This window comes from Saccoglossus kowalevskii, chromosome 21 (genome assembly GCF_978046115.1).
Source record: "Saccoglossus kowalevskii chromosome 21, keSacKowa6.1, whole genome shotgun sequence".
Lineage (NCBI taxonomy): Eukaryota > Metazoa > Hemichordata > Enteropneusta > Harrimaniidae > Saccoglossus > Saccoglossus kowalevskii.
In genome coordinates, this window is record NC_140661.1 from 15,085,062 (window position 1) to 15,097,120 (window position 12,059).

Here is a 12,059-nt window from a genome sequence, read left to right on the forward strand (position 1 = left end):
TTATGGTGTATACTTGGTAGCCACTTAGGCACATTTTTACAAGTGACTAATACATGATATATAAAGTGTTTTATGATTGGCTCACCAGTAATTATGATGTATACTCGGTAGCCACTCAGGAACATTTTTACAAGTGACTAATACATGATTTATAAATTGTTCTATGATTGGCTCACCAGTAATTATGATGTATACTCGGTAGCCACTTAGGCACATTTTTACAAGTGACTAATACATGATATATAAATTGTTCTATGATTGGCTCACCAGTAATTATGATGTATACTCGGTAGCCACTTAGGCACATTTTTACAAGTGACTAATACATGATATATAAAGTGTTCTATGATTGGCTCACCAGTAATTATGATGTATATTTGGTAGCCACTTAGGCACATTTTTACAAGTGACTAATACATGATATATAAAGTGTTCTATGATTGGCTCACCAGTAATTATGATGTATACTCGGTAGCCACTCAGGAACATTTTTACAAGTGACTAATACATGATATATAAAGTGTTCTATGATTGGCTCACCAGTAATTATGATGTATACTTGGTAGCCACTTAGGCACATTTTTACAAGTGACTAATACATGATATATAAAGTAGTCTATGATTGGCTCACCAGTAATTATGATGTATACTTGGTAGCCACTTAGGCACATTTTTACAAGTGACTAATACATGATATATAAAGTGTTCTATGATTGGCTCACCAGTAATTATGATGTATACTTGGTAACCACTTAGGCACATTTTTACAAGTGACTAATACATGATATATAAAGTGTTCTATGATTGGCTCACCAGTAATTATGATGTATACTTGGTAGCCACTTAGGCACATTTTTACAAGTGACTAATACATGATATATAAAGTGTTCTATGATTGGCTCACCAGTAATTATGGTGTATACTTGGTAGCCACTCAGGAACATTTTTACAAGTGACTAAAACATGATTTATAAATTGTTCTATGATTGGCTCACCAGTAATTATGATGTATACTTGGTAGCCACTTAGGCACATTTTTACAAGTGACTAATACATGGTATATAAAGTAGTCTATGATTGGCTCACCAGTAATTATGATGTATACTTAACTTGGTAGCCACTTAGGCACATTTTTACAAGTGACTAATACATGATATATAAAGTGTTCTATGATTGGCTCACCAGTAATTATGATGTATACTTGGTAGCCACTTAGGCACATTTTTACAAGTGACTAATACATGATATATAAAGTGTTCTATGATTGGCTCACCAGTAATTATGATGTATACTTGGTAGCCACTTAGGCACATTTTTACAAGTGACTAATACATGATATATAAAGTGTTCTATGATTGGCTCACCAGTAATTATGATGTATACTTGGTAGCCACTCAGGAACATATTTACAAGTGACTAATACATGATATATAAAGTAGTCTATGATTGGCTCACCAGTAATTATGATGTATACTCGGTAGCCACTTAGGCACATTTTTACAAGTGACTAATACATGATATATAAAGTGTTTTATGATTGGCTCACCAGTAATTATGATGTATACTCGGTAGCCACTTAGGCACATTTTTACAAGTGACTAATACATGATATATAAAGTAGTCTATGATTGGCTCACCAGTAATTATGATGTATACTTGGTAGCCACTTAGGCACATTTTTACAAGTGACTAATACATGATTTATAAATTGTTCTATGATTGGCTCACCAGTAATTATGATGTATACTCGGTTGCCACTCGGGAACATTTTTACAAGTGACTAATACATGATATATAAAGTGTTTTATGATTGGCTCACCAGTAATTATGATGTATACTTGGTAGCCACTTAGGCACATTTTTACAAGTGACTAATACATGATATATAAAGTGTTCTATGATTGGCTCACCAGTAATTATGATGTATATTTGGTAGCAACTCAGGAACATTTTTACAAGTGACTAATACATGATTTATAAATTGTTCTATGATTGGCTTACCAGTAATTATGATGTATACTCGGTTGCCACTCGGGAACATTTTTACAAGTGACTAATACATGATATATAAAGTGTTTTATGATTGGCTCACCAGTAATTATGATGTATACTTGGTAGCCACTTAGGCACATTTTTACAAGTGACTAATACATGATATATAAAGTGTTCTATGATTGGCTCACCAGTAATTATGGTGTATACTTGGTAGCCACTTAGGCACATTTTTACAAGTGACTAATACATGATATATAAAGTGTTTTATGATTGGCTCACCAGTAATTATGATGTATACTCGGTAGCCACTCAGGAACATTTTTACAAGTGACTAATACATGATTTATAAATTGTTCTATGATTGGCTCACCAGTAATTATGATGTATACTCGGTAGCCACTTAGGCACATTTTTACAAGTGACTAATACATGATATATAAATTGTTCTATGATTGGCTCACCAGTAATTATGATGTATACTCGGTAGCCACTTAGGCACATTTTTACAAGTGACTAATACATGATATATAAAGTGTTCTATGATTGGCTCACCAGTAATTATGATGTATATTTGGTAGCCACTTAGGCACATTTTTACAAGTGACTAATACATGATATATAAAGTGTTCTATGATTGGCTCACCAGTAATTATGATGTATACTCGGTAGCCACTCAGGAACATTTTTACAAGTGACTAATACATGATATATAAAGTGTTCTATGATTGGCTCACCAGTAATTATGATGTATACTTGGTAGCCACTTAGGCACATTTTTACAAGTGACTAATACATGATATATAAAGTAGTCTATGATTGGCTCACCAGTAATTATGATGTATACTTGGTAGCCACTTAGGCACATTTTTACAAGTGACTAATACATGATATATAAAGTGTTCTATGATTGGCTCACCAGTAATTATGATGTATACTTGGTAACCACTTAGGCACATTTTTACAAGTGACTAATACATGATATATAAAGTGTTCTATGATTGGCTCACCAGTAATTATGATGTATACTTGGTAGCCACTTAGGCACATTTTTACAAGTGACTAATACATGATATATAAAGTGTTCTATGATTGGCTCACCAGTAATTATGGTGTATACTTGGTAGCCACTCAGGAACATTTTTACAAGTGACTAAAACATGATTTATAAATTGTTCTATGATTGGCTCACCAGTAATTATGATGTATACTTGGTAGCCACTTAGGCACATTTTTACAAGTGACTAATACATGGTATATAAAGTAGTCTATGATTGGCTCACCAGTAATTATGATGTATACTTAACTTGGTAGCCACTTAGGCACATTTTTACAAGTGACTAATACATGATATATAAAGTGTTCTATGATTGGCTCACCAGTAATTATGATGTATACTTGGTAGCCACTTAGGCACATTTTTACAAGTGACTAATACATGATATATAAAGTGTTCTATGATTGGCTCACCAGTAATTATGATGTATACTTGGTAGCCACTTAGGCACATTTTTACAAGTGACTAATACATGATATATAAAGTGTTCTATGATTGGCTCACCAGTAATTATGATGTATACTTGGTAGCCACTCAGGAACATATTTACAAGTGACTAATACATGATATATAAAGTAGTCTATGATTGGCTCACCAGTAATTATGATGTATACTCGGTAGCCACTTAGGCACATTTTTACAAGTGACTAATACATGATATATAAAGTGTTTTATGATTGGCTCACCAGTAATTATGATGTATACTCGGTAGCCACTTAGGCACATTTTTACAAGTGACTAATACATGATATATAAAGTAGTCTATGATTGGCTCACCAGTAATTATGATGTATACTTGGTAGCCACTTAGGCACATTTTTACAAGTGACTAATACATGATATATAAAGTAGTCTATGATTGGCTCACCAGTAATTATGATGTATACTTGGTAGCCACTTAGGCACATTTTTACAAGTGACTAATACATGATATATAAAGTGTTCTATGATTGGCTCACCAGTAATTATGATGTATACTTGGTAGCCACTTAGGCACATTTTTACAAGTGACTAATACATGATATATAAAGTAGTCTATGATTGGCTCACCAGTAATTATGATGTGTACTTGGTAGCCACTTAGGCACATTTTTACAAGTGACTAATACATGATATATAAAGTGTTCTATGATTGGCTCACCAGTAATTATGATGTATACTTGGTAGCCACTTAGGCACATTTTTACAAGTGACTAATACATGATATATAAAGTGTTCTATGATTGGCTCACCAGTAATTATGATGTATACTTGGTAGCCACTTAGGCACATTTTTACAAGTGACTAATACATGATATATAAAGTGTTCTATGATTGGCTCACCAGTAATTATGATGTATACTCGGTAGCCACTTAGGCACATTTTTACAAGTGACTAATACATGATTTATAAATTGTTCTATGATTGGCTCACCAGTAATTATGATGTATACTCGGTAGCCACTCAGGAACATTTTTACAAGTGACTAATACATGATATATAAAGTGTTCTATGATTGGCTCACCAGTAATTATGGTGTATACTTGGTAGCCACTTAGGCACATTTTTACAAGTGACTAAAAAATGATATATAAAGTGTTCTATGATTGGCTCACCAGTAATTATGATGTATACTTGGTAGCCACTTAGGCACATTTTTACAAGTGACTAATACATGATATATAAAGTGTTCTATGATTGGCTCACCAGTAATTATGATGTATACTCGGTAGCCACTTAGGCACATTTTTACAAGTGACTAATACATGATTTATAAATTGTTCTATGATTGGCTCACCAGTAATTATGATGTATACTCGGTAGCCACTCAGGAACATTTTTACAAGTGACTAATACATGATATATAAAGTGTTCTATGATTGGCTCACCAGTAATTATGGTGTATACTTGGTAGCCACTTAGGCACATTTTTACAAGTGACTAAAAAATGATATATAAATTGTTCTATGATTGGCTCACCAGTAATTATGATGTATACTCGGTAGCCACTTAGGCACATTTTTGCAAGTGACTAATACATGATATATAAATTGTTCTATGATTGGCTCACCAGTAATTATGATGTATACTCGGTAGCCACTCAGGAACATTTTTACAAGTGACTAATACATGATATATAAAGTGTTCTATGATTGGCTCACCAGTAATTATGGTGTATACTTGGTAGCCACTTAGGCACATTTTTACAAGTGACTAAAAAATGATATATAAATTGTTCTATGATTGGCTCACCAGTAATTATGGTGTATACTTGGTAGCCACTTAGGCACATTTTTACAAGTGACTAATACATGATATATAAATTGTTCTATGATTGGCTCACCAGTAATTATGATGTATACTCGGTAGCCACTCAGGAACATTTTTACAAGTGACTAATACATGATATATAAAGTGTTCTATGATTGGCTCACCAGTAATTATGGTGTATACTTGGTAGCCACTTAGGCACATTTTTACAAGTGACTAAAAAATGATATATAAAGTGTTCTATGATTGGCTCACCAGTAATTATGATGTATACTCGGTAGCCACTCAGGAACATTTTTACAAGTGACTAATACATGATATATAAATTGTTCTATGATTGGCTCACCAGTAATTATGATGTATACTCGGTAGCCACTTAGGCACATTTTTACAAGTGACTAATACATGATATATAAAGTGTTCTATGATTGGCTCACCAGTAATTATGATGTATACTCGGTAGCCACTCAGGAACATTTTTACAAGTGACTAATACATGATATATAAAGTGTTCTATGATTGGCTCACCAGTAATTATGATGTATACTCGGTAGCCACTTAGGCACATTTTTACAAGTGACTAATACATGATTTATAAATTGTTCTATGATTGGCTCACCAGTAATTATGATGTATACTTGGTAGCCACTTAGGCACATTTTTACAAGTGACTAATACATGATATATAAAGTGTTCTATGATTGGCTCACCAGTAATTATGATGTATACTTGGTAGCCACTTAGGCACATTTTTACAAGTGACTAATACATGATATATAAAGTGTTTTATGATTGGCTCACCAGTAATTATGGTGTATACTTGGTAGCCACTCAGGAACATTTTTACAAGTGACTAAAACATGATTTATAAATTGTTCTATGATTGGCTCACCAGTAATTATGGTGTATACTTGGTAGCCACTCAGGAACATTTTTACAAGTGACTAATACATGATATATAAAGTGTTCTATGATTGGCTCACCAGTAATTATGATGTATACTTGGTAGCCACTTAGGCACATTTTTACAAGTGACTAATACATGATATATTAAGTGTTCTATGATTGGCTCACCAGTAATTATGATGTATACTCGGTAGCCACTTAGGCACATTTTTACAAGTGACTAATACATGATTTATAAATTGTTCTATGATTGGCTCACCAGTAATTATGATGTATATTTGGTAGCCACTTAGGCACATTTTTACAAGTGACTAATACATGATATATAAAGTGTTCTATGATTGGCTAACCAGTAATTATGATGTATACTTGGTAGCCACTTAGGCACATTTTTACAAGTGACTAATACATAATATATAAAGTGTTCTATGATTGGCTAACCAGTAATTATGATGTATACTTGGTAGCCACTTAGGCACATTTTTACAAGTGACTAATACATGATATATAAATTGTTCTATGATTGGCTCACCAGTAATTATGATGTATACTTGGTAGCCACTTAGGCACATTTTTACAAGTGACTAATACATGATATATAAAGTGTTCTATGATTGGCTCACCAGTAATTATGATGTATACTTGGTAGCCACTTAGGCACATTTTTACAAGTGACTAATACATGATATATAAAGTGTTCTATGATTGGCTCACCAGTAATTATGATGTATACTCGATAGCCACTTAGGCACATTTTTACAAGTGACTAATACATGATATATAAAGTGTTCTATGATTGGCTCACCAGTAATTATGATGTATACTCGGTAGCCACTTAGGCACATTTTTACAAGTGACTAATACATGATTTATAAATTGTTCTATGATTGGCTCACCAGTAATTATGATGTATTCTTGGTAGCCACTTAGGCACATTTTTACAAGTGACTAATACATGATTTATAAATTGTTCTATGATTGGCTCACCAGTAATTATGATGTATACTTGGTAGCCACTTAGGCACATTTTTACAAGTGACTAATACATGATATATGAAGTGTTCTATGATTGGCTCACCAGTAATTATGGTGTATACTTGGTAGCCACTCAGGAACATTTTTACAAGTGACTAATACATGATTTATAAATTGTTCTATGATTGGCTCACCAGTAATTATGATGTATACTTGGTAGCCACTTAGGCACATTTTTACAAGTGACTAATACATGATTTATAAATTGTTCTATGATTGGCTCACCAGTAATTATGATGTATACATGGTAGCCACTTAGGCACATTTTTACAAGTGACTAATACATGATATATAAAGTGTTCTATGATTGGCTCACCAGTAATTATGATGTATACTCGGTAGCCACTCAAAATTTTCAAAAATCACTGAAACATAATCAAGAAGACTATATGTTCCTCATTTGCCTACTTTTAGTCGCATGGTCTTCCTTGCCCACCAATCTTGGATGTAATGATGGATGTCATAGAGAAGTGTGCGGTTGACACGATGGCGTTTTATCTAGACAAACCTGGTAAAGGTAGACTGGAGTGCGTACAAATGACGAGTGGACGAGTGGTGCATATGATTAGGGAAAATCTCCAGAATGCTGCAAAGACTGAAAAAAAGTGAGCTAACATGATGACTACCATGTCCTTTATAAAATAATTAATAGAATTATTCCAAATTTTCTGAACTTTAAACCTGAATACACAATTTCTATAAATTGCGCCATCTAGTGACAGACCACTTCTGTGGTGGCTAATTGATGTATACATGGTTCGCTGGTTTCCTGTGTCGCTTGTGAATGACAAGTTGTAAAAAGGTAACTAGTAATTTCTTTGGGTCATAATTACAGCCTGGGATTCACACAAATAATTCAGTGATGTAATTTGAAAATATTCCAAGCTTTGTTTTCCATAGACTTGTCTGTCTAAACTTTCATACTTGAAAAGATTCTCGTATATTTCTCACTATTTTTATGCAAATTAGTGAAATCAAACAAAACAATTTTAAATTCATGCAAGTTTTGAGATTAAAATGAAAACCCTGCTCTATAATATAGAACAACCATGAGCATAAGTGCTGACATCACGTAACCAAGGAGAATAGGGCAAAGAATGAAAACATGCTGGGCCAATCAGAATGCGGGATCCATTACTAGTTACTGGCCTCTTGTGACTTATTGGTGAGCCATATGACACATGGGAATTATACAAGTCAACATATATGGATGTGGCTATGTCATTCAAATTGACAACTGTGTTCGGCTGTGTAATCGTTCGTCCTCTAGAATGTAGTCAAACCTTTCGAAAACATAATCGTCATTGACTAACATCTATACAGAGCAAAATTATGTCAATGCTCTGGCACCAATTTATGTCATAGACCACTTTCCCGGAAGTCGAAGATACGGCATTTCGCATGCGCGTGCATGACGTTTAGGGGTGTAACGTAAACTTGCATGCGTGATATTGTGTTTCTGGGTGTACCAAACGACGTCACAAAAAAAACGTTCTATGGACTATCAGCAAACTGACATGTTTGTATTTTATGCTATGACAGAGCAGACGTATTTTTGCACCCCGGTTTTGCTATTTCCGGGAAAGTGGTATATTTTCGTCACTAGAGGGCGTATTTTGTGGGGAAGGTATATTGGTAGTCCTGGCAACAGGCTGTGAGTCTTGGACTATTGCTCAAACATGTAATTGTGAAAAAAATAAATGTAATAATGGTTTAACTACATAATGTGAAAAGTGACAACTAAGCTAGTTTTCCACATATATTTCTTTTGTTGCATGTCATTCACTAAGTAGAAGACAGTAAATAGTGTACTATAAATATAAAGAAAAAATGTTGGGCTCATTAACATATAATAAACTTTTGATTTGCCTTGAAATATGGGTAGTTAGTGTTACCTAAAAAGTTATTTTATTTTAGTCTAATCATGCTTGTACTTTTTCAGAGTGCAGAAGTTTCATATGTACTCGTGCCATGATACAACTTTAATTGCTGTCTTAAGTGGCTTGGATATATTTGATAATCAATGGCCCCCCTATGCTGCTGATTTAGTGTTTGAATTGTATGAAGACAAAGAGGGGAGACACTATGTCAAAACCAAGTACCTTGGAATGGTAAGTATCTTAGTACGATCGCAGTGCTTCAGAAAGTACACCAATTAAAATTGTGGAATTACATTAATCTAATTCCGATTACTGCTCCATAAAACCTTCTTACTATCTTTCTCTGGTTATACCATCTCTTTACACTACATCTTGCTGCTAAGATTTTGTTTATTAACTTTGCTTTTTATTTTATTGTTGAGTTTTAATTAGCTTAAATTTCATACAAATTTCATGTCAACAATGAAATGTACATTCATTATTATACAATAAAGACTACCTCTAAGCATGCAATAATTTTCAGGTATTACGGAGGTTATTTGCATCCTATGATCCTTATTAGGAAATGCCAATTCCAAATATGGAACTATTTGCACACAGTCCCCCCTACTTGGAGGGCGCCCTCAACAATTGCAATTACAAATTTTTTTGTTTTTTTTGTTTTTATAGGAGCAATACATATCTAAATGTAAAGATGCAATCTTACCACTGGACGAGTTCTTGAAGTTGACGTCACATGTTAGTGTATCATTTGATAAATACAATACTGTGTGCGGAAATAATCTAAATGATGCAACCCCAGTATGAAGATTAAATTACAGTAGAATATATTGTATTACAGTACTAACATGGTCACTATTCGGTCATCATTTGTATTTACATGTCTTACTGAATAAAATTAAAAATGTTAAAATTTATAAGCAATCCCACTATAAAGATTAAATTACAGTAGAATATATTGTATTACAGTACTAACATGGTCACTATTCGGTCATCATTTGTATTTACATGTCTTACTGAATAAAATTAAAAATGTTTTAATTTGTAAGCTTACTTCTTTACTTAAATGTGTGTGAAATACAAAATGGCAGTCTTTAGTGGTTACTGTGTGTGTGTGTGTGTGTGTGTGCGTGTGTGTCGAATAAACGTGATGACTTTCATTCAATAACACACAGCAAGTGACAACAACTTGACGAAGTGATGACCCTCACTTTTTTTATAATTTATATTATTTTATCGAGTTTGTATAGCTTAATAGGGTTGATAAACAGGTAAGGTTTAGTATACTTCATATAAAATTTAATATAATTTAATCATACCTAACTGTAAATATTTTTCTAATTTGCATAATGATTGACCAATTTTACAGTACTACTTTGAATGAATGAAACTTAGTATACACAGGTGATATGCTGAAGGGGTACTCCACAGTCTTGAATAGTTTAGGGTTTATAGGGTCCATAGCATTGGGAGAATCCTTTGAAAGTCTTTGGATTTTTTGAGGTGTGGAAAGTCTTTGGGTTGTCTTTAAATTACAGGAAAATAAAAAAATCTTTGAAAAGTCTTTAAATTTCTTCACAGTTAATAATTCATGTTAGAAAGGCCCGTTTTCTCTAGGGAACTACCATATCTTCAGATCGTTGATGAGCTTTGGTGATGATGTTGGCTATGCATATTAATTGTAGACACATAAATCATCTAGACAATGACCTCAAGCATTTTAAATTCATAACAAATAAAGTAAATCTCTCAAGTTTCGTTAGTGTAGCTGTTTTTGGCTCAACGGACCATGGGATGGGTTTCTGTCCTGCGTCTGTCGTCCATCTATCTGTCTGTGTGTCGTGTCTGTGCACGACTTCTTCTCAAAAACCGCCGAACCGTTTGACTCGATTTTTAGTGTGTGGATGCCTTGATGAGTGTAGATGGTAATTTGTTCATGAGAAGTCGATCTGCCAAAAATTATGCAAATTAGTCCCCAAAAACTCTAAAATTTCTTCTATGCTACTATGACACTAAGTGGTCTACAGTGCTGATATTGATAATGCATGTGCCTTGGGTTGTCCTCTATCAGTTTTGTTAATTTGGTAAGGAAATTTTCAATTTCCTAATTTTGGCGAATATTTTAAAATGTTCATTTTTGGTCAAAAATTCTATTTTCGACTTCTTCTTCAAAACCGGTAGCCTGAGTGCTTTGATACTTGGTGTGTATGTACCTTGTGTTGACATCTACTAGATTTGTTCATCCCATGGCCATATCTTTAATTCTCTAATTTTGGCAAATATTTTTGTATTATTTGGTTAAAAATGGAATTTCAACTAACCACTATTTCCAATGCTTTGGTGTTAGGCATACATGTGTTTATTATTCCATTGACAGCTTTATGTGTTTGTTTGGCGATATTTCATTTAAATGTGTATAGACATGATTGATATTGGTGGAAAATTATGCAAATTAAATTATGCCTAATTTACATACCAATATTCAGGCTATTTTGGTGATATCTTGAGAACCACTTAATATGTTTTAATAAAACTTGGTGCATAGATGTGTTGGGGCAGTTTCCAGATATCTTTAGTTTTTGGTGGAAATTAGATAATTTGCATATCAGCTGGTGAAATTCAAGCTATTTGGGTGCTATTTCAAGAACCATTCAACATATTTCAACAAAACTTGGTATATACCGGTACATGAATTACAAATTCAGATAATTGCAAATATCATGTTATGTTATTCTCTCAACATACTGGAGTTCTTTTAAAGCTCTCTTTGATTCTAATTTTATTGAATATTTCTGTTATTTTTGTAAACAATTACACTTTTAGCATTATGTTTTATTGTCTCATTCACTGCCTTTTGGGGTATTTGTCATATACAGCACAAATCTTTTGTACAATAGCCAAATTATATTAATAAATACAACTCCGGTTATACTAAGTT

General features: G+C 33.3%; 1 long non-coding RNA gene across 1 annotated transcript; it reads left to right on the top strand.

Annotated features, from left to right (window-relative positions):
- The first annotated feature begins 9,246 nt into the window (after positions 1 to 9,246).
- LOC144364592 (uncharacterized) lies at positions 9,247 to 10,174 on the top strand. The gene is made up of 2 exons (XR_014928094.1): positions 9,247 to 9,352; positions 9,791 to 10,174. It is a non-coding gene; the product is annotated as an uncharacterized LOC144364592 (long non-coding RNA).
- The last annotated feature ends 1,885 nt before the right edge of the window (positions 10,175 to 12,059 follow it).